At 36.4% G+C, this 23381-nt stretch overlaps 1 pseudogene; it reads right to left on the reverse strand.

Annotated features, from left to right (window-relative positions):
• Positions 1 to 355: 355 nt before the first annotated feature.
• LOC149194976 (oligopeptide transporter 7-like) lies at positions 356 to 21912 on the reverse strand (annotated as a pseudogene).
• Positions 21913 to 23381: the final 1469 nt, after the last annotated feature.

Raw genomic sequence — 23381 nt, forward strand, 5'->3', positions numbered from 1 at the left:
CTTGTTTTATATATATATATATATATATATATATATATATATATATTAAATTGTATTAAATTGTAAGACAATAAGCCTCTTTTAATAATAATAACAATAACTTATTTTAACTAAAACTTATATATATATATATTAAATTGTAAAACAGTAAGCCTCTATGGCGTAAAAATCTAATTATCATTAGATACAATTCCATTTTTTAACGTAACGTCACTTCTTCCAATGCACAGACCGAAGTAAAGAAAAGAAATGGGCTACCCCCTTCTAGTGAACAGGAACTATCAAAACAGAACATCTAATTACAAAGCACAACATCTACCACCGGACGGAAAAATCAGTTCCTGGAAAGCCTCGGCTATGGGCAGCCTTTTTCTGCGGGACACTGTGCGAGGGAGCAACCCTTTATGTTTGCTCCCCACCAATTCAATGAAATATTTTTATATCCCAAGCAGAAGTAGAGAAGGACTCCCATGAACGCCAATCCTGCAGACATCACATAATTGTGACGCTTCCACCAGTCCTGCTTATATGCATAGAGTACAAAGCTGAAAATGAATCCCATGAGTATCCAGCTTGTATAATTGACTGCTGTAGCAGGAAGCATCGCCTCTGAGGCTCCGATGAGAATGGGCATATTTATCAGGCTGATCCATTGTTTCTTAGGGTATGCCTTGTGAAACAACCACAATATGACTGGAGCTATTGCTCCTACTAAGAAAAACCAGTTGATTGCTCCATATTCACCAAGATTTCCAAAAATCCTCCTGGGTCCAACTAATCCCCATATTACAGAAGCGGAGTAGAAGACGTGATCGCCTGGGCATGTCCATGGGCTGTCAGAGGGCAATACGGCAGTGTCGCAGATATGGGGAATGGAATGCATGATCCACCATGCTGTGCTTAAGTACACAATCGCTGAAATAACTGTGCCCACAATCTGCAACAAGGATTATAAATCATTTCCAGCACGCAAATTGACGCAAAAGTTACAAGAAAGAAATAATGGCTGTAAACTTGTAGTAAACATAGATTTTTAGTTAATCTTGTAATAAATATAAATTTGATCGAATTTTCGAAAATTCTATTTTAGATTGATGGAACTTCTACTCTCTGCGCTGCCAAGGTATGCTTGCTACAAAATTAAGTAGTTCCATGTTAAATACCTGTACCCAGAACATTGCTCTAGGAGGGATTTTCATATAATGACCTAGCTTAAAATCCCCCAAGAATGACAAGGCTTTCCCCATGCTTATATATCCATACGTTTTGAAGCAAACCCTTGCAACTGGTCTGCCTGGATAAACATAACCTATGATGTACTCCGTGATGATGTTCAGACCTGGCGCCTACCATGACCAACGCAATCCAAGATTTAGTTTGACGGAAGACTTATGATATAGTATGCTCGACATGGTTTTGCTTGACGATACAAAAGTCAATTTGCATGAATGACGCATATACCTACCTGATTGGTAGTTGCAGCGATAACCCCAATGGGTAATGTGAAGAAGAAGGCAATGCCACATGCCAGTATTACTCCCCACCATGGCAATTGAAGCTGTTCACTGTAATATTCGCATGTAAAAAGCGCTAAAGCTATAGTGCCGACGAGAATTCCAGTGAACCATAATTCTGGCACTTGCTTGTACTTTCTCATTAGTCTGGTGTGCACATCCAATTTCTGAACTCTGAAAGCAGACAGGGTAAGCCTCCAAATTTCCCTGCAACAAATTATAACCCATCATTGTCATTCTGAATGTTTTTGCATCCATGGAATCCTGATGAATTTAGGGATTGATAACATACTTTCCATGAAACAGGAGGACGTGAACCAGTGTGGCAGTTAATGCAGCGAACCCAACGCCATACGTAAAAGCAAAGAATGCGGTAAGATGTATTGGTCCATTCTTCTCATAAGATGGAAGTTTGAATCAACGATTCCGGCGATGTCGTATGGTTGGCCAGTGGAGGTGTAGAGGGTGTCAGAGAAGATTGGGAATGTCTTTGCATGATACAAGTTGAGCCAATATGTTAATGGCGTTATCACATACATTACAAGAACAAATCCAACTGCAGTGTTGCCTATTGAAAACCAGGGACTAGCAAGAGGGCTTCCAAGGTAAGAAGAAATGGTGGACCAATCTATCCCTAGGCAGTCAATGTCAAGGCCATATAGTCCTGAACCCAATTGATGTGCAAGAACAGAGTGTGGAAAGGCCAAGCAGATCCATGACATGGATGTCACCATGGGAAATAGATAGCCGGGGATTACATAATAGGCAAAACTACATGAAAGGACTGTCATGAAAAACTGGTTTCGTGTAAGGCCTCCTTTGGGCCTCCTCCTGATGAAGAGCTCTGCAATCAACAAAATTGGAACAAAATAACGCTTCTCGTTCATATGTTAATGCACGCTATATTAATCAAATATCTCAAATCTCAAAACACCTATATATATATATATATATATATATTCATCCAATCATCTGAAATGAGACTCCTTGCCTGAACAGAGAAACCTGAACAAGGTTTGAAGGCCACCACATGGTAGGAGGTTCCACTAGATATTTTCTGAAGACCCCTGCCCATCCATACCCCCAACATCTGCATATCTAAAACAGTAAGAAATATTGCAGACAACAACAAGCCTCCGGAAATTTAACGAACCTTTCTAGCAGAAATGGTCAAAACCTAACCTGGGTTGTCATGACAAGTAAAGAAACGAAAAAGGTTAGCTTCCTCTTGTAGAAAATTTTGACAATATCGACAATGCCAATTGCATATACACCTGCTGACCCTGCATTGGCAAAGATTGTGATGAGAACATGCTCCTTTGTATTAAATGGCCCCGGATTCAATGAGAACTGCCCTCTGCTGCCTGCAAAAAAACTTTTTGTTGCTTATGGTTGCTGCCATTAGCCGGCCAAGAGGGAGGACTGCAATCTGAGCAGCGATTGAACTAATGGGGAGGGGTTCCGGTTGAAATGTAATTTCAACCGCAGCATCAGTCAAACAGCGACCACAGTGCTGTTTTGCAAAACCGTTCGTATGCTTCCCCCCACCGCTCTTGTTGGTCAGCGGTATTTCCGGAAGAGGCTCTGATCAACTCGACTTGCTGCCACGCGTCCGTACGATTCCAAAACCGCTCATTCCCCCGCCCGTAATGTTCTTTTTGTTAGGGTAAGCGATATGCGTTCCCTTGTCCACCGTTGATTAAAACTAAAGTTGCATATAGTCCACTCCATGAACTTTGCGTGAAGTTTTTTATTTTGACCGATAGTTTCGGTAAAAGTAATCAATGTAAATTTAATATGGTAGGTAAAATGTTGGTAAGAGTTTTAATTTTATTGTTTTTTAATTTACTAAAGGTATGGCACAAAAAACACATATGTTGTGTTTTATGTTGTTGTTTTTTTATCTTCATCGCATATGGAATTAAAAGAGAAGGCTTGCGGCAGCGAATGAAAAACGAGGGTAGTTTTTGAAAAGGAAATGTAATATGTAGCAGCACAAGCTAATGGAGAATTTTTACACCGCAATGTAAAAATATATAGTAGTATTTTCATTTTTAAATAGAGACAGAGGTTTTTTTGTAATGCACAGGAGTGCTGGAGACAGAGTAACTTTTGTTGGATGAATACGTAAAAAAATTTTGAGGGCATATGGAATGTAATACACCAGTGTGTAAATAAAAATTTTACACAACAGTGTTGAATTTTTATTGTGAAACGAAGTATTGTTTTTATTGCAGAGACAGAGTAATTTTATTTTTGTGGAAGTTCTTTGTGAATCCCTCTGAAAAAGAGGAAGAAATATGTATGATGCATTTTATTAATGAATACAAGTTTGATTTGTATGTGGAAAACTCTGTCTGCTCAGAAATTTTGTGGAGAAAACAAAGCATTGTTCTCTGTTCTTTTGTGTTTGAAATTACCACAAATTTCCAACATGGTATCAGAGAAGATCGAGGCTCTTTGAAGGTGTCAAAGAAGCTGAAGGAAGGAGTTTTTTGCTGCAACAACTTCTCCAGCAAAGTGAAGTCTCAGGCAAAAGAATCCAAGGTATTTCTCAAAGTTTTTTTTCGTGTAGCTGTTGAATACAGTCAGTGTTTTTAAATACACAGTCAAATATTTGAAGCATAGCTGTGAGTGCAAGGAATGGCCAGCACCAGCACTAGTATGGGTATTTTTAATACTCAGCTCCCACAGTTTAATGAGAAAAACTATGACTATTGGGCCATAACCATGAGAGCCCTGTTTGCCTCACAAGATTTATGGGAACTTGTTGAACATGGATTTGAAGAACCAGCAAATGAAGAAGAGTTTAATAACTTGACAGAGGCAAAGGAAGATCTGTTGAAAAGCTATATGAAGAAGGATTCGAAAGCCCTTGTATTCTTATATCATGCAGTGCATGAGAGTGTGTTTTCAAGGATAGCAACAGCCAAGACATCCAAAGAAGCATGGCAAACTCTCAAGACAGCCTATCAAGGCATGGAGAAAGTGAAGACAACAAAACTACAGTTGTTGAGGAAAGATTTTGAAAATCTGTGCATGAAGGAGTCAGACAATATTGACTCATTTTTCACACATGTAATTGGTCTAGTTACACAGATAAGGACTCATGGAGAGATTCTTGAAGAAAGGAGGATTGTGGAGAAAATATTGAGAGTCCTACCCTCAAGGTTCCATGTGATTGTCACCACCATAGAAGAGACAAAAGATCTCTCAAAATTTTCAGTTGATGAACTTCATGCATCATTGATAACACATGAGCAGAGGTTGAGTAGAAATGAAAACTCATCTCTAGAGTAAGCCTTCAAGACCCAAATGTCCTTTGGAAGAGGAAGAGGTCAAGGCAGAGGAAGCAAGAGAGGAAGAGGCAGAAGCCAAAAGAGAAGTGGAAGGAACAGTCCAACAAATGCTCAAGGAAGAGGTAGAAGCCAAAACAGAGGTGGAAGGAACAGTCCAGCAAATGCTCAAGGAAGAGGCAACAATCCAAATCAGAACCAAGGCCAAGGCAACAGTCAACAAAGCGGACAACATCATGCTCAAGGACAAAGGTATGAAAAATCCAATGTCCAATGTTATTATTGTAAAAAATATGGGCATTATGCAAATGAATGTAGGAAGAAGCAGCATAATATGACTAATAGATCAAGTGAAAATATCACTAGAGAAAATATTAGCCAAGATAATGTGTTTTTAGCTTGTAATATGGCTTAAACAAATAGGGATGATATATGGTTTCTAGACTCCGGTTGCAGCAACCATATGATAAGAAACATAGCCCTGTTTTCTGCTTTAGATCAAAATGTGAAATCACAAGTCACACTTGGAACTTATAGTAAAATTTCTGTTATGGGAAAAGGAGAAGTAAAAATATTTACAAAGAAAGGAGAAAAGAAAACCATAGCAGATGTCTATTATGTTCCTCGAATGAGATGTAACCTCTTAAGTATTGGACAACTTGTTCAAAAGGGTTACAGTGTTTTCTTTGTGAATGATGTATGCACCATCATGGATAGAGCACCCAACGAACGATGCATTGCTGAAGTGAAGATGACGAGGAACAAGAAGTTCCCTCTTAGAATAAGGGCAGATTTGAAAAACAAAGAAGTAATTGCAGCAGTTACCCAAGAGGCTTTCCAAAGCGTACCAAAGGATGAAAATTGGTTGTGGCACCTGAGATTTGGACATATCAACTTTGGAGGTCTTAACTTGTTGAGTAGAAAAGGAATGGTACGAGGATTACCATTGATAGAGAAACCAAACAGCCTTTGTGAAGGTTGTATATTGGGGAAACAACACAGAGAAAGTTTTCTATCAGGGAAAAGCATAAGGGCAAAAACACCCTTAGAAATTGTCCACTCAGACTTATGTGGACCGATGCAAACTCCATCACTAGCAGGCAGCCAATATTTTCTAACATTTATAGATGATTTCATCAGAAAGACTTGGGTTTATTTCCTGAAGAACAAAAGTGAAGTGTTTGAAAAATTCCGAAATTTCAAAGCACTTGCAGAAAACCAAAGCGGGCTGCATATGAAAGTTCTGAGAACTAATAGAGGAGGTGAGTATATCTCCAAGGAATTCCTATGGTTTTGTAGAAGAAATGGAATTCAAAAGTAATTTACAGCTAGGTACACCCAATAACAAAATGGAGTTGCTGAAAGGAAGAACAGGACAATTATGGATATGGCGAGGAGTATGCTAAAGGCAAAGCATTTGCCAAATGATTATTGGGCTGAAGCTGTACACTGTGCAGTATATATTTTGAATAGATGCCCAACAAAAGCAGTCATGAACAGAGTGCCAGAAGAAGCATGGAGTGGGAGAAAGCAAGGAGTCACCCACATGAAAGCTTTTGGATGTGTGGCCTATGCACACATTCCAGATCAACTGAGGAAGAAGTTGGACAATAAAGGGGAGAAATGTATTTTCATTGGATACAATGAGGAATGCAAGGCTTACAGGTTGTATATCCCATCCACCAAGAAGTTTTTTGTGAGCAGAGATGTTCAGTTCATTGAGGAAGAAGCTTGGGATGGAAACATAGAGAAAAAGTGAATGTTAAAAATTGTTTGTCTCATGATGAAGATGATGAGGAGATGGCTGAAATACATCCCCAAACAGCAGTGCCAACACAAGGACACCAAGAGACACCCTTGAGGAGAAATGACAATGCTTCTTCAAGCACACCACAAGGAGGAAATTCAATTGCATCTTCAAGCACTTGCACACCGAATGAAAGAGGTAAGAAATTCAGAAATTTAAGTGATATTTATGATGAAGGAATGAATTCCTTGTTTGCTTTGTATTGTCATGTTGATGACCCTATTCATTTTGAAGATGCAATTAAAGATAAGAAATGGATAGAAGCTATGGATGAGGAGATGAATGCCATAGAAAGAAACAAGACATGTGATTTAGTTGAGCTACCAAAACGTAAAGAAGTTATTGGAGTTAAATGGGTCTACAAGACCAAAAGTAATGCTGGAGGCAAGATAGAAAGGCACAAGGCAAGACTGGTTGTCAAGGAATACAAGCAGCAGTATGGGAGAGACTATGAGGATACTTTCGCACTGGTTGCAAGAATGGAAATAGTGAGAGCAGTGCTGTCCATAGCAGTACAAAACAAATGGAAAGTTTACCAAATGGACATGAAGTCAACATTCCTAAATGGAGTGTTAATGGAAGAGTTTTACATTGAACAACCTCTAGGCTATGAAAAGAAAGGCCAAGAACACAAAGTATGCAGATTGAAGAAAGCTCTTTATGGGCTGAAGCAAGCGCTAAGAGCGTGGTACAGTAGAATAGATTCCTATCTACTCGAAAATGAATTTGCAAAGTGTGAGGGAGAACCCACTGTCTACATCAAAGAAAAGGATGGTAAAATTTTAATTGTAGTGTTGTATGTTGATGATGTGATTTTTATAAGTAATGATGACTACCTCATTAAAAATTTCAAATCAGTCATGAAAGAAGAATTTGAGATGACTGACATGGGTTTACTGAGATACTTCTTAGGAATAGAAGTAAATCAAAATGAAAATGGAATTTTTATCTCACAGGCAAAATATGTTAATGAAGTATTGGAAAGGTTCAATATGCAAGAGAGCAAGGCAACAATCACTCCCACAGTGATGGGATTAAAACTCAGCAAAGATGACAGCAACAAGGATTTTGATCCTACCGTGTACAATAGCATAGTTGGCAGCCTTATGTATTTAACTGCAACTAGGCCAGATATTAAGTTTGCTGTTAATTTAATTTCCAGATTCATGGAGAGGCCAAAGGAAGCACATTGGCATGCAACAAAAAGAATTTTGAGGTATGTTAAAGGTACAAAAAGGTTTGGCATTTTATATACTGTCTCAAAATGTTCAGATTTAGTTGGATACACTGATAGTGATTGGGCTGGAAGTGTAGATGATCGGAAAAGCATATCCGGTTATGTTTTTCACATTGGTTCATGAGCCATTTCGTGGGCTTCTAAGAAAGAGCCTATTGTGGCGTCGTATACAGCAGAGGCAGAATATGTGGCAGCTACAGCAACAACATGTCAAGAAGTTTGGATGAGAAGAATGTTAAGGAGCTTAGTCCAAGAGCAGGCAAAAGGAACAATGATTTTTTGTGACAATAGCTCAGCTATTGCATTACCCAAGAATTCTGTGTTTCATAAGAGAACGAAACACATTGACACAAGGTTTCATTACATCAGGGAATTGGTGAACAATAGAGAAATTGTTTTACAACATTGCAGGACTCAAGAACAAGTTGCAGACATTTTGACAAAGCCATTGGACCAGAAAAGCTTTGAGATTTTGAGGAAATGTCTGGGTATGACTGATAACCCAGCAGTTGAAATTAAAGGGGAGTGTTGAAATGTAATTTCAACCGCAGCATCAGTCAAACAGCGACCACAACGCTGTTTTGCAAAACCGTTCGTACGCTTCCCCGCACCGCTCTTGTTGGTCAGCGGTATTTCTCGAAGAGGCTCCGATCACCCCGACTTGCTGCCACGCGTCCAGTGTACGATTCCAAAACCGCTCATTCCCCGGCCGGTAATGTTCGTTTGGTTAGGGTAAGTGATATGCGTCCGATTGAATTCAACGTTGTCCACCGTTGATTAAAACTAAAGTTGCATACAGTCCATGAACCTTGTGTGAAGTTTTTTATTTTGACTGACAGTTTCCGTAAAATAATCAATGTAAATTTAATATGGTAGGTAAAATGTTGGTAAGAGTTTTAATTTTATTGTTTTTTAATTTACGAAAGGTATGGGCACAAAAAACACATATGTTGTGATTTATGTTGTTGTTGTTTTTTTAATCTTCATCGCATATGGAATGAAAAGAGAAGGCTCGTGGCAGCGAATGAAAAACGAGGGTAATTTTTGAAAAGGAAATGTAATGTGCAGCAGCACAAGCGAATGGAGAATTTTTACACCGCAATGTAAAAATATACAACAGTATTTTCATTTTTAAATAGAGACAGAGTTTTTTTTTTGTAATGCACAGGAGTGCTGGGAGACAGAGTAACTTTTGTTGGATGAATATGTAAATTTTTTTTGAGGGCATATGGAATGTAACGCAGCAGTGCGTAAATAAAAATTTTACACAGCAGTGTTGAATTTTTATTGTGAAACAGAGTATTGTTTTTATTGCAGAGACAGAGTAATTTTATTTTTGTGGAAGTTCTTTGTGAATCCCTCTGAGAGAGAGGAAGAAATATGTATCAGGCATTTTATTAATGAATACAAGTTTGATTTGTATGTGGAAAACTCTGTCTGCTCAGAATTTTTTTTTTGCTTCCCTGTGTTAAAGATCCTGTGGAGAAAACAGAGCATTGTTCTCTGTTCTTTTGTGTTTGAAATTACCAGAAACTTCCAATAATTCTGTTCTGTACCCAAAAAACTGATTTAGAAATGATAGGATAACGCAAGACAAAATTCTGAGAACCCACATCCTGAAAGTTAGGACGGGAATGGTTGGATAGTCCGTTGTAAGCACAGTGAGAGAAACCTACTCGATCGAGGACTCGTCATCGAAATCTTCTTTGTTCTCAGCGGATGATATATGTTCCTCATCTCCATCGTTTCTGCTGCAGGACAATATATCTACAAAAACAACCATTACAAAACTCCAATAAGCTTTCCATTGCTAAAATGCAGAAAAGGTAATCACAGAGTGGCCACTTGAGAAATCAACGCCAACGCCAAACCGGAAAAAAGAGAATGCTATGTACCATGTGAGGTCAGAATATATGCATTCCTCATCTGTACTTGTCTGCGATTTTCATTCTCCATTTCTACTTGTCTGCGGCACTCAGTTATTTCCTGTAACGTCGAGGCGAATTGGCAGTGGATTTGAGAGGCAGAAGATGACACTCAAGTAGTGGCTCTAGCTATTAGAATTGCAAACATATATGACCCGATGAGATTAATATTTCATAGCATTTATATTTATATTTAGTATTTATTTTGAGAACATCAATCCGCATCCTATCAATAAATTGTAATTAATATAATCTTAAATTTAAAAATATAAAATAGAAATATAATCCTCGTACTACGTGAAACCTAAAAAATGATATTGAGTACAATTTTTCAAAAACATTTTTAATTTTTTATTTATTCTTGTATGGATAAACATTTTTTATTAACTCTTAAAAAATGTATAGTCAATGATTTTCTCAACTCACTTTAATCACATTAACTCCAATCAGATTTGTTAGTCATGAGAGCTAAGGAAAACCGAAGGACAACCTATCAAGCTTCACAAAATAACAAAAAAATTAATGACAAGAGGTCAAAAAAATGGAGAAAATGAGAAGACAACTAGTATCCCTTAAGGAGTACGAGGAAAGTGAGGTGCATGACCTCAGTGCATCTAGACTGTGATGATCACCATCAGCATGAAAATCCACATTAGCAAAATTCCCCTCCATCTAGTCTAGGCAATCGTTGATTTGTGGTTAGCTCATTTTGATAGATCCCAAATGGTCCAATATATTCCACTAGTTTTGTTGTAGGCCATTGAGGAAGAAAATGACTTCATTACGGTCATCATTCCTTTGTTGTTTCATTTCCTCCAACATTGCTACGATACACATCATCTAAGAGTCTAAAGTTTTCATAGTAGGATGCTAGTCCATAAAGCCTCATGAAGGGGTTCACACTTGAGCCAACTCCCCATCAACCTCTGCCCTTCTAACCTCATCATCAACCACCACTCTTCTTTATCCACCCTGTGCTGTCTATTGGCCACATGGCCTCATCCCTCCCCAAAACCTACCACATTTCCTCAGTATTATTGCACGTGCACTAGGCCATCCAACCAAGAACCCCGTTCAAGCACAAATATAGGACTCCATCCCTTGAACCGTAGGCCATCTATGCCAAACGGAAAAATTAACAATATTACTCCTAGTTCAGATCTGCAACTCCACCACCACCCATCGACTACTATAGTTATCTCAACTACCCAAGGGTTGCATCTTGCACATCCGTGAAACCCTGTTGACACCGAATTTCCAAGACTCACTCCATGATACACAAAAATTACAAGAAATGGGAACTTGGGAAAAATATCACCGAACTCACCACACTCCACTAGAGAACAAATGATGTCCCACTCCAATAGACTTCTCTCAGTAGTGAAATGTAAACAAAACATAGAGAGACTCTAAACCACACTAGGACACTTACTTGCATTCATTCGCATGTGCCAAAGTCGTTCGCCATGAACACCACCGCGTAGCCTAAATACATAGAAAACTCTAGATATTTCTAGCCCCCAAATCCCACATTGTACGTAAGGACTTTCGACAAAGGTGCACTGAGAGCCATACCTTCTAACTACAACAATCTCAAACAAAGGTACTAGGTGATCGATCATGAACAGATTGGATTCCTGTGCATAGTCAATGTCATTTATGCCATTTACTCAATCTCCTATACCACAAAACCACCAAAAATGAAATGAGATAATCCTCTAGAGGTTATATGCCTAAGCCCACTTTGAAATGCCTCTACATTACCCTTTCCAAGACCCTTTTGTTTCACAACTTAGCATAAGGAAATGTCACTGTTGATCCCATGAGTGCTCGTGTTACCTTCGATCCTCCACCCATTAAGATTTTTATTATTTATTTTATTGATATTCATAAATATTTATTTATTTTTGGTCTATGTAAAAATATTAGAGCACAAATTGGAATTGAGGATGAATTTGATTACTCAATATTGACTTCAGAATCAATACATAAAGAAATTAAGTTGAGCTTAGTTGTACATGCAATATCTTAGAGCTAACTTAAGCTAAGTTTTCTTTATGTTTTGTTAATGTGCACATGCACCACATGCAAGCACTAGAGTTAACTAACTAAAGACAAGTGAACACCACATGTAAGCACTCTAGAGTTAAGTAACTAAAGCTAAGTGCACACCACATGTAAACACTCGAGTTTACTCACCAAAACCAAGTATACATTACATGCAAGAACTAGAGTTGAATTAAAGCTAATTAATACTAACTTGATATATATATGTTGAAGATAAAGGAGAATATCCTAGAATAGGTAGAATTGGTTCACGTAACCTCAGGATAAGAATTAGTTTCTATTTCTTAGGATGTTGTTCTAACTTCCCTAAAACCATGTTTTCTATTTAATGTGTAATGTGCATGAACAATGTAGAGCCTTCTGTAGAGCCAGACTCTCCTAGTTCAGACTCGCTTTCGTAGAGCTGACCAGTGGGTTTTATTTTTATTAATACAAACATTGCCATTTTTATCATGGTACCAGAGCGTCAGGGCTCAGGAACCTGTATGATGGCTGGTGGGTGGTTCTTTGAACCGAGATCATCGCAGTTGTAAGACGGATAACTTCGACGATTCCAAAATCATTGCTAGTTCTGAGTGTACCTCTGCGACGAGTGCATTGTAGGTCCTTCGTGCAAATCTCTTAACTTTTTCGTCGCAAGAAAGACGTGTACAGCTGCGACGACATCGCAGAAATGACACGAACTTCTGCGACGATCATTGAGGCCAATAACAAGGTTGTGGCTACGAGGGGAAGCTAAGAAAAAGGTTGTAGCTGCCAACAGAAGGTTGTCTAGAGGCTATGAAGGAAGCCACGGTGATTTACGGGTGTGCTACAAGATCAAGCAACATTGAAGAATGGTGATCTATCTCTCTCATAGATTTGGGGTAAATTTAACATCTTTTACCTGTCGATTTTTTTTTCTTTCTAAATCGCCAAGATGAATAACAATATATTTGAAGCATGCATGAACGAGCAAAACAAGCTCGATGGTTCCAATTATGCAAATTGGAAGTTCAGGATGTAGACTCTGCTAGAAGCATAGATTGCTTGGATGATTGTGAATGGGGATGAGTCGCAGCCCGCGACTGGATCAACATCGATCCTAGATTGGAAGAAATGAGAAAGTAGATCAAGGACAATGTTAAAGATGTGAGTGAAAGACTGCATTATACCGCACGTCAGAGAAGGTAGGTCAGCTAACGAGATCTGGGGAATTCTTAAGGAATTGTACAGGATCAGGAATTCAAATCGTCTTCTGTTCCTCAAGAGTAAGATCCTATCCATGAAGATGGAGGAGAATGAAACAATTGCTTCATTCACAGCGAGGATTAATGATCTGAAAACAAAATTATCATATATTGGTCATACAATGGACGATATAAATCTTGTAACCATTACAATGAATGGTGTCACTGATGATTATCAAATGTTCATCACTGGGATAAATGCGAGAGAGAAGATCTCACATTTTGAGGAGCTCACAGGTATACTGATGTAGGAAGAATGGAGGGGGTCAACTCTGAAGCCCTAGAGTGCTGATCTTGCATTGATGGTGAGGAAAGACTTCTACAAAGGGAAAGGAGGTCCACAAATGGAGCAAGTTCACAGAAACAACCAAATCTAACCCAAGGTATGCACCCAAATGAAAACTACTTTGAAACTAAATTTTTTTTATTGCGGAATATTGGGTCTTATTGGCAGGGAATGTTGGAAAAAGAAATATCATGAAGAACAATAGAAGCCAAAAAGACATGCAAGTCATCTCGCGAATGGTGATTAAGTGCATAATTTTAGATTGTTTATGGCAGACCAGGATGAGAATATTGATGCAGACATCTGGTATGTATATTCAGGAGCGTCAACACACATGATAGGGAATAATCACTCGCTTCAAGATTTTAAAGAAATCAACAAAGGCGCACAGATTTACCTAGGTGATGATAGAATTCATCAAATCAAAGGATGTGGGGAAGTTTCAGTCATTCTACCTAATGGTAATATCAAACAAATTTATAATGTAATGCATGTGCCTGGAATAACAAAGAACTTGATTTTTGTATCTATGATTACAGATCAAGATTTGAAAGTTGAATTTTTAAATCTAACAGCTACATTAAAGATCTACTAGATGACATGAAGATAATTGCTACAGGAATTTGAACAGGAGGACTGTACAAGTTGTATGTGAGACCTTCACCGGTTCGAGCATTTATAACAGCGAGCTTGACTATAGAAGAGATTTGGCATCAGAGATTCAGCCACATCAATTACAATGATTTGTTGTTATTACAAAGGAAGGAAATGGTAAGAGATATTCCTATGCTAAAACAAGTACATAATGATTGTGATGACTGTACTTTAGGAAAATGCATAGAGAAGAATTCCCCGTTAGAGTAGAAAAGAAATAGAGGGATATACTAGAGTTAGTGCACACAGACCTTTGTGGCTCCATGCAGACAAAATCATTAGGAGGTGCACTATATTTTCTATTGTTTATTGATGACTATACGAAGTCTTCTTCCGTGTATTTCTTAAGTAAGAAGATTCATACATTGGAATACTTTAAGCAATTTAAAAATATGATTGAAATACAAACACGAAAACAAATAAAAATTCTTCATTCTGATCAAGGGAGAGAATACAGGAAAGATGAGCTTATCATATATTGTAAAGATCATGGAATTTTGCAGTAGTTCACAGTACCCCATACTCCACAGCAGAATGGAGTAACAAAAAGAAAGAATAGAACTCTGGTGGAATGTGCTAGAAGTATGCTGAAAGGTAAGAATGTTTCAAATGATTACTGGGCTGAAGCAGTGAATACTGCGATTTATTTAAAAAATAAGAGTCCCACAAAAATTCTTGAGTCTAAAACTCCTTTTGAAGCTTAATATGGATATAAACCTGCAGTAAAACCTTAAGAATATTCGGATGTAAAGCATTTTCCCACATACCAAAGGAAGATAGAAGAAAATTAGACTCAAAACCCATTAGATGTACTTTTATAGGGTATACTCACAAGATCTTTGTTAGTAGAGATGTTAAATTCCATGAGTAGGATAATGAAGAACCTGATGAGCAGTATGATGGATGGGACATTCTGTACTTTGAGGAAGAAGAAGCAGAGAACAATTAGGGTTAGCAGCAAACAAAGGAAGAGGATGAGCAACAACAACAACAATAGCAACAACAACAACAACAAAAACAACAATAACAACAACAATAGCAGTAACAAGAGGAAAAATTAAATGATGATCAAATAAGGTTTGAAACCACCACCCCACCTCTTAGGTGATCAGGTAGGAAAGTTCAAATACCTGCAAGATATAGGGAAAGTGCTTTTATAACTAGTATGATGAATGTGGTTGAACCGTCTAGTTATAAAGAAGCAAATGAAAGTAGTGAATAGAAAACAGCCATGGAACAAGAATATGATTCAATAATTAGAAATAACACTTGGGAATTGGTTGAACTTCCTAGAGGAAAACAGACCATATGTTGTAAATGGTTATATAAACCAAAAATTAATGCAGATGGAACTATAGAAAAACTGAAAGTTAGGTTGGTAGCAAAGGGGTACACACAAAAAGAAGGGATAGACTACGAAGAAACCTTCACCCCTGTAGCTAAACTGAACACTATGAGAATGTTAATAGCTTTAGCTACTAAGGAACATTGGATAATGCACCAACTAGATGTAAAGTCTGCATTTTTGAATGGAGAACTAAAAGAAAATGTTTATCTAGAGCAACCGGAAGGGTTTGTCTAGAAAGGAAAAGAACATTTAGTTTGTAGATTGAAGAAAGCACGTTATGGAATAAAACAAGCTCCCAAAAATAGAAGCAAGAATGACCCTAATCTTTAAACCATGAAATATGAACAAGGGTGCGTAATGTTGATTTCATTATATGTATATGATTTGATAATTACAGGTGATGCTACATATCTAATTGATGAAATCAAGCAATAGATGTCACAAATGTTTGAGATGAAGCACCTTGGTGAACTCAGATATTGTTTAGGTCTTGAAGTCTGGAGAGATTCAGGTCAAACATTTATGTCTCAAGCAAAGTATGTCAAAGTCCTGTTAGAAAAGTTTAGAATGGATTAGTGTAAGCCTACACCAGTACTATTGCAGCAGAACATCAAATTGCAGTGTGAGGATGGCTCAAAAGCGGTGGATGCAACACTTTACCGATAACTGGTTGGGAGTCTGATCTACCTAACCACCAGTAGGCCTGATTTGGCTTATGTAGTGAGTGCTAAGCCAATTTATGTCTAAACCACTTGAAAGCCTTTGGATGCAGCGAAGAATGTTTTGAGGTATCTACAAGGTACTGTAGATTATGGAATTATTTACACTGACTCTTCTGATGTTAGATTGGCAGGACTTGCAGATTCAGATTGGGCAGGAAATGTAGATGATCATAGATCTATAACAGGTTATGCATTCAGTCTTTTATCCGGGGTGACCACATGGAGTAGCAAGAAGCAGAACATAGTCTCCTTGTCTTCAGCCGAAGTAGAGTATCAAGCTATGTGTGCAGCAACATGTGAGGCAGTTTGGTTGTGGAGACTTCTCGAGGATGTTGGGGAAGAACAGACAGTCGCAACAACAATCAAATGTGACAATCAGAGTTCAATCAAGCTGGCCAACAATCCCGTGTTTCACAAAAACACTAAACATATTGATACTCAATTTCACTTTATTAGCGAGAAATGCAATTCAAATAAATTCATCTAGAATATCGTAATACATGTGATAATGTTTCAGATATTTTCACTAAGCCTCTTGGAAAAGTTAGGTTTCAAATGTTTAGGGAGATGTTAGGCATATATGTGAATCCATTCTCCATTAAGGGGGACTGTTGAAGATAATGGAGAATATCCTAGATTATGTAGAATTGTTTCACTCAGGATAGGAATTAGTTTCTATTTTTTAGGATGTTGTTCTAACTTCTCTAAAACCATGTTTTCTATTTATTGTGTAATGTGCATGACCAATGTAGAGAGTTCTACAACGCCGGACTCTCCTGGTTCAGACTCTCTTTTGTAGAGCTGACCAATGGGTTTTAAATTTATTAATACAAATATTGCCATTTTTATCAATATACACCAAGAGTCTAAGAAAATTATTCATTTTCTATACTCACTTTTCTCATATTTTAACAGCAATGGTGACAATTTACTTCAAAACCAACAAAGTGATAATAACGTAGTTTCTTGAGCCATGCAAATTTCACACATAAATCATAAATTAAACTTGATTTTCATAGCAATTTTTTTTATATTATTTATTTTATTTAGATCATGAAGTAAAAAAAAATCAATGTTGGTAAATTTTAATAGATTCCATACCTGATCTTAATTTTAAAACTAAAGAATAATTTTAGTACCCTTTATGTGAGACGAAAGTTAGTGTAAAATACATTTTTTTAACAAAATTTTTTTGCTTATTGTTTATTTTATTCATTCTCATACATACATAAATGAAATTTTCGTTTATTTATGGTTTCGAGTGTTCATTTATTTTTATATTCACTTTCTTCAAGTTTTTAGTTAGAAAGTTAGTTAGAAAAGTAATGATGGGCAGTTGGTTTGCAATATGAAAGATGTTAGTTAGATAGTGACTATATTTATTTGAATCAAGTTGTTTTTAGTGATATTTTTTGAAAGTTCCTAAGGGGTTTTATGGTGTTCAATCTATATATAGTCGAAAAACCAATTTAGATAATACAAATCAAGCTTTCACCTCAAAGTTTTCCTTAAGAAAAGTCCAAGAAAACACTAAAGAAAACTCCCATGAGAATTGCACACATAAATGATGTGCCTGAATATTGTTTTTATTGAAACATAATTTATTTTTGTTAAGAAGATAACTTTTTTATCAAGTATTACAATGTTTAATAAATTTCATACATAATTTTTTTTTTTTTATAACTGAAATATAGTCTAGTATATTATGGATGGCATAAAAATATAATAGAAATTTTTTTATAAATTTGGTATATAATTTTAATTTTAAAATTGAACCTTAACCATAATATATGATTATATTTTATATGGTAAAAAAAATGATATAATAAGAAAATTGAATAACTTACCTACATTATTTTAATTTTAAAATTGAACCTTAATCCTAGTATATGACTATATGATATATGGCGAAAAGAATTTCTATTAGGGGTTAGGTGTAGCATTCTATAGTCTTTATTTATAGTTTATTATTTATTTTATCTATTTTTATATTTATATTTAAAAAAAATCATTTTATCAATTATTGTATAATCTAATAATTTTTATATTTATTTTTTGTTTGGGTTATTTTAAGGGAAATTTAAATCTTGAATTTTATCATTTATATAGTAGTTATCATAGTTAATTAAAAGATAGTCAATAGATTAATTTTTATATTTTATTTAATATTTATAATTGCTCAAGTACAGTCTCACTAAATTAATTTACAATAAAAAAATATTTATAAAAAATTGAAATAAAGTTAAAATAAAATTAAAAAATATTTAAAATTATAAATATATAAATATGTAAAAAGTTAAATTTATATTTAAATTCTATATATTTATAAATGTAAAAATAGATATTCTAAATTAGAAATACTTAAATACAGAAAAGAAAATTAGAGATATTTCGGTAAAAATATAAAGTTTGTGGACAAAAATTTTCAAAAAAATTTAAACGGTCAATAACTCCTAAAAAGTTAATTTTCATTTGAAAATGTTTAAAAATAACCTGCCCATAACAAATATAATCCTAATAAATTTGATGAATGTTAACGTTCAGTCTTAATAAATGTAAAATGTTTATTGAATGTTTCTTAAGCTCTAAGTCTAAGGCCTGACAATCGAGTTGACTTCTTGCCCCTCCCTTTCATTGAGATTTCATTGAGATTTCTTAACTAATATTCTTCAAGTCTGACTTGAGGGGTAGTGTGATACCATTCGGTGATTTAGCTTTAATTTTTTTCAAGACCCTGCCTTGGTAAAGAATCTGGCTTTATAAGTGCAAGCTAAAGATAATGATGGCTGTTTTTTTATGTTTTGTTTTGTATTTCATATAGATATGAAAATATGAAAAACAAACACGGCTTTCCCGGGGGGCGACTAGGCTGATTAAAGGACTTATATTACTTTGTGGCGCTTCCTTTTCCGAGTTCCAAGACATTTTAATGAACTGCTCCAACTTCTCAAAAATTTTAATTAACTACTATCACACGTAACTCAGTGACATAATATTAGGCATGTTTATGGAGTTACTAAAAATTGCGTTGTTTTGTCTATTTGGTGGCAAATTTGTTACGATGGTTAAAAATTTGTAGTGTTTGAACAGTATTTTTATGGATATAAATAGATTCAACGTCACTAGTTGGGTATAATGTCAAATTTGGCTACAATAACCAAAAATTTGTGGATTATTTCAATAATGTTTTTGATGGATTGAAATAGATTCAGGGCTATCAAAAATATCATCCAAAAATACCCAAGACACCCAAAATCTTGAAGCTGGACAGGGGTAATATGGATTTACAAAAAAATATGGCAAATTTATCAAAATCGTGCTGAATTTCTAAGATTTTCTAGTCAAATTTGACTCATTGTCAGATGCCACTAAAAATTTCTGGAATGTGATTTGTGTTTTTGTCTTTTTTTCTTTTCTTTAATTTGACAATTGTGTTTTTGATGGTGGAAATAGATTGCACACCACTAAAAACCCGTAGGGTACCCAAAAATCTTGAAACTTAACAGTTGTAAGAAAGGTTTTAAAAATATATTGCTAAATTTATTATAAAGCATTGCAAAGTGTTCATTGATTTTGTTATGTATACAAGAAAGTTATATTCTATATTAAATAGAACAAGTACCATAAAATATAAATAAAATATTATTTTATTAAAATAAAATATTATTTTATTAAAATAAAATAAAACAAAATTTGTAATGTTAAATATAAAAGGAGTTTTTTTAAGATGAAATACAAATTTTATTAATTAAAAAAATAATTTCTGGGAAATAAAATATTTTCCTAACATGTATTATTTATTATTATTATTATTATTATTTTGGTAGGTAAGGTACCCACGGGGAATTTTAGTGCCTTAACAATGCACCCATTCACCGTGAATCCAAATCCCCGTGGGCATTATTTATTTTATTTCTATTTATACACATAACCCAAAATCATTTTATTGTTTATACTAAAATTTAATAACTTTCCTTCTTTATTTATAATCATAATATATTCATTTTTTGTTAAACCTTTGAGAGATCAACGAGAATGATGCTTTGCAAAACACTAATAACATTAAAAATATTGTTACTTCTAAGTTCAAAGAAAAAATGTGGCATGAGAAAGATTTAGCACCTAAAATAAAATTAAGTTATTAAAAGAACGTCATCAACCCCACCCTAAAAGATCAAAAGTATCTCTCTGTTTTAACTAGCTCAAAGAAGAAAATTAATATAGTGAAGATTAGAATGAACTCTCATGAGCTCCATAGTGAAACACGTCCTTGGGAGTTCCTAAAACACGATGATGGAAAGTAGATCTGCCATCTCTGTGAGAATAAGAACATCGAGGATGAAAACCACATTCTCTTAGACTGCCCTGGGTACAACCACATTATATCTTAGTTTCATAATCTTTGTCGCAATACTAACCTTCCTAGCCTTTTACGATGTCAAAATTATAGTGAGCTCGGGAGGCTTCTCTCAAAGCCTTTTGAGCATAGGAATAAAATCTTAAATCAAATTAAATAATCTCTTTCTTTAGGTCTAATAGACCAAAGTTTGGTTTAACCACCATCATCATCATTATATACAATAAAAAATAATATAATGTACACCAATTTTATAATATTTATTTTATTTATAAATTAAAAAACGAAAATTTTATTTCATTAATTTGTTGAATTTAACTTTTTGTGATTTATATCAGGGTTAAATTTTTTTGGGTAAATAACATTCCAATGCATTTGTCGACAAGCTTGGAACCAAAGCCTGTGATAAATAACATTATTCCATTGCATTTGTCAACAGGTTTAGAACCACCACAAGTTAATTTTTAGAAAATGTTATAATTTTTATACTTAACTTATTCCTAATTTTATAATTAAAATATTATTATAATTTATTATAAGTGGCCTCCAAAAGTATGAGATAAAAATATTTCCATAGCATTTATTTTTAATTATTATTCATTTTATAATAAAGTAGAAAAAATGTTATCACAGATTGGCGAACTAGATGTCTACCATTACTCAAATATATCAATGGAAAACCGGAGAAAAGAGGATGTCATATACCATCTGAGGTCTGAATATATTCATTTTCTACCACATACATAATAGCAGATACTACCACATACAGGAGAAGAAGCTCTAGCTCGAGCTATAGCGCTTATTAGGAATTGTCCAATTCAATTAATTCCAGGGTCAGAGGGAGAGTCACGAAGGGCTATTCTTCGATGGGGTATGATTCCACTTTCACCTTCCCAAAGGGATCAATGGTATACCGAACGAACGGAACTTTATTGCTCAAGTTGAGTTTCGTTAGGGACCGGGTCTACGTCACTTTAGAGGTGGGCTTACTTTCCTTCCCCACCCCCTTAACGACCATAAGCCTTCCCTTTATTGATGCAATGCCCCGGAATTCAATTTCACTTCCAAAGTATGATAAAGCAGACACTTCCGCATCAGCATCCGAAGAAACATCCGCAGAAGCATCAGCTGAAGCAGAAGAGGAGAAGTAGGACTTTCTTCCCAGAATCGGCTAAGGAAGAATTCAAGGAAGTCCATTACTGAGAGAAGTGGTGATCTCGTCTGACGCTCTAGGCACGTCAAGCGCTAACCTGATGAAGAGTCATGAAAACTGCTAGTTGCCTTACTGGATAAGCTACTGAAGCCGTTTGCGAGTGTTTCGTAGTAAGCAGCTCGGCTCGCTACGGCAATAGGACGTGCTAGGTAGTTTGCTTGTTTCGGTCTCGCTCTTTGAACCGTGCCAATTGATGCGCACTGTGGCATTGGCAACTTCAACGTTGGGCGGATGAGGCGTACTTCAAGTAGCATCATCTGTTTGCTCCTCCGTTTTATTGCTGGATAGAAGGAAGCAACTGTAGCCGAGTTTACAGGTTAAGGGGCTAAGCTACCTCCCTATTATGTTAGGTCTTAAGTCCCATTCTTGGACGCATAAGTCCTCTTCTTGGACGTGTAAGTCCTATTCATAGAGTAGAAGTAGCTACGAGCTCATACTTTTTCCTATCTTCCGAAGTTGTTTAAATCGGGTGTATCGCAATAGGGCAATAAGGAAGGTGTTACTGTAAGGAAGAGTAGCTCAAAGGGAATACCTGGAAGTAGAGGTTATAGGAAGACAACTCGTTCCAGCTAACCTAGTTGAATGGGGAAGGCCACATAACTGCAATTTAGGTACGCACCCCAGTCTGTGAATACATCTTCTGGCATTATACTTGATAGGTCTAGTCTTCCATTACCGGCGGCGGTAGTAACATAAAGTGTGTAGCTTTTCGGTGGCGGTTAGGATGTTAAGCGGATCCTGCAGAGCTACCAGCCTTAGTAGCCATCTAACTAAGCCAGAAAGACAGAAAGCTAGCCAAGAAGGCCTCATCACCAGCCATTATAACTATCTATCATTCTCTAGGTATGGGTAAGCCCATCCCTAGGTTCCCAGTCGGGTAGTTCCGTCCCGGCCGCCCTCCTCCCGGTCGGAGATTAGAGCATTCGTAGCTTCCGGGCAAAGGTGGAGTTCCCGAGGTTAACACATCATATCGTCTCTCTGTGCCGGGTGTAGAATCATTCCATCTATTCGTAAATCCTCATCCCAATCTCCAGAAGGACCGGGTTGAACAGAAGAACCATTTCAAAGTTCGCTGTCTCAGGAGTTGGAGCATCGGCAAGAGTAGAAGAATCTGATCTAGCAGAAACAGGAATACTGCCTGCCTACCCAAACAAAGCAAACTACCTACCTATATACTACCTACCTTTTTCTCTTTATACCTAATACCTACCTACCGGAGGAGCTTACCTAACCACAGATGCACAACCAAGAACCAGGCTTATTCAGGTAGGTTTCGATGCCAGTATTCCAGTTCTGGTGGTGGTTAGTCACTAGATGTAAGGAATCTTTTCCGCTAGTCGATTCAGGGAGGCACCTTATTTTCTGTTTGGGAACTATGTATTACTTCTCTGTCTGTGAACCGATAGCAGCCCATCCCCACCCATCATTGCCGAGAGCCAATAGTAGTCGATCCGGGTGTCGATGCTGGGAGGCGCAATCCAGGTGTCAATGCAATCGATCCAAGAGGTGATCCTGCTACTCTATGCTGCCAATCGATGACAGGTGCCGATCACTCGATGCAGTCGATCCCAGAGTAGATGATGAAGTCAATTCCGGTACTCAATGCTGGTACTCGATCCAGGTACTCATAAAGAGTCGATCCCGCTACTCGATTCACTCGATGCCAAGATTCTTTGCCAGGAGTTACAGTATCGCCAGTTGTCAGTCTGAGCTAGTCGGTGCAGCA

This window comes from Pinus tabuliformis, chromosome 2_2 (genome assembly GCF_031772625.1).
Source record: "Pinus tabuliformis cultivar Carrire ecotype Pingquan chromosome 2_2, CPIR1, whole genome shotgun sequence".
Taxonomy (NCBI): Eukaryota; Viridiplantae; Streptophyta; class Pinopsida; order Pinales; family Pinaceae; genus Pinus; species Pinus tabuliformis.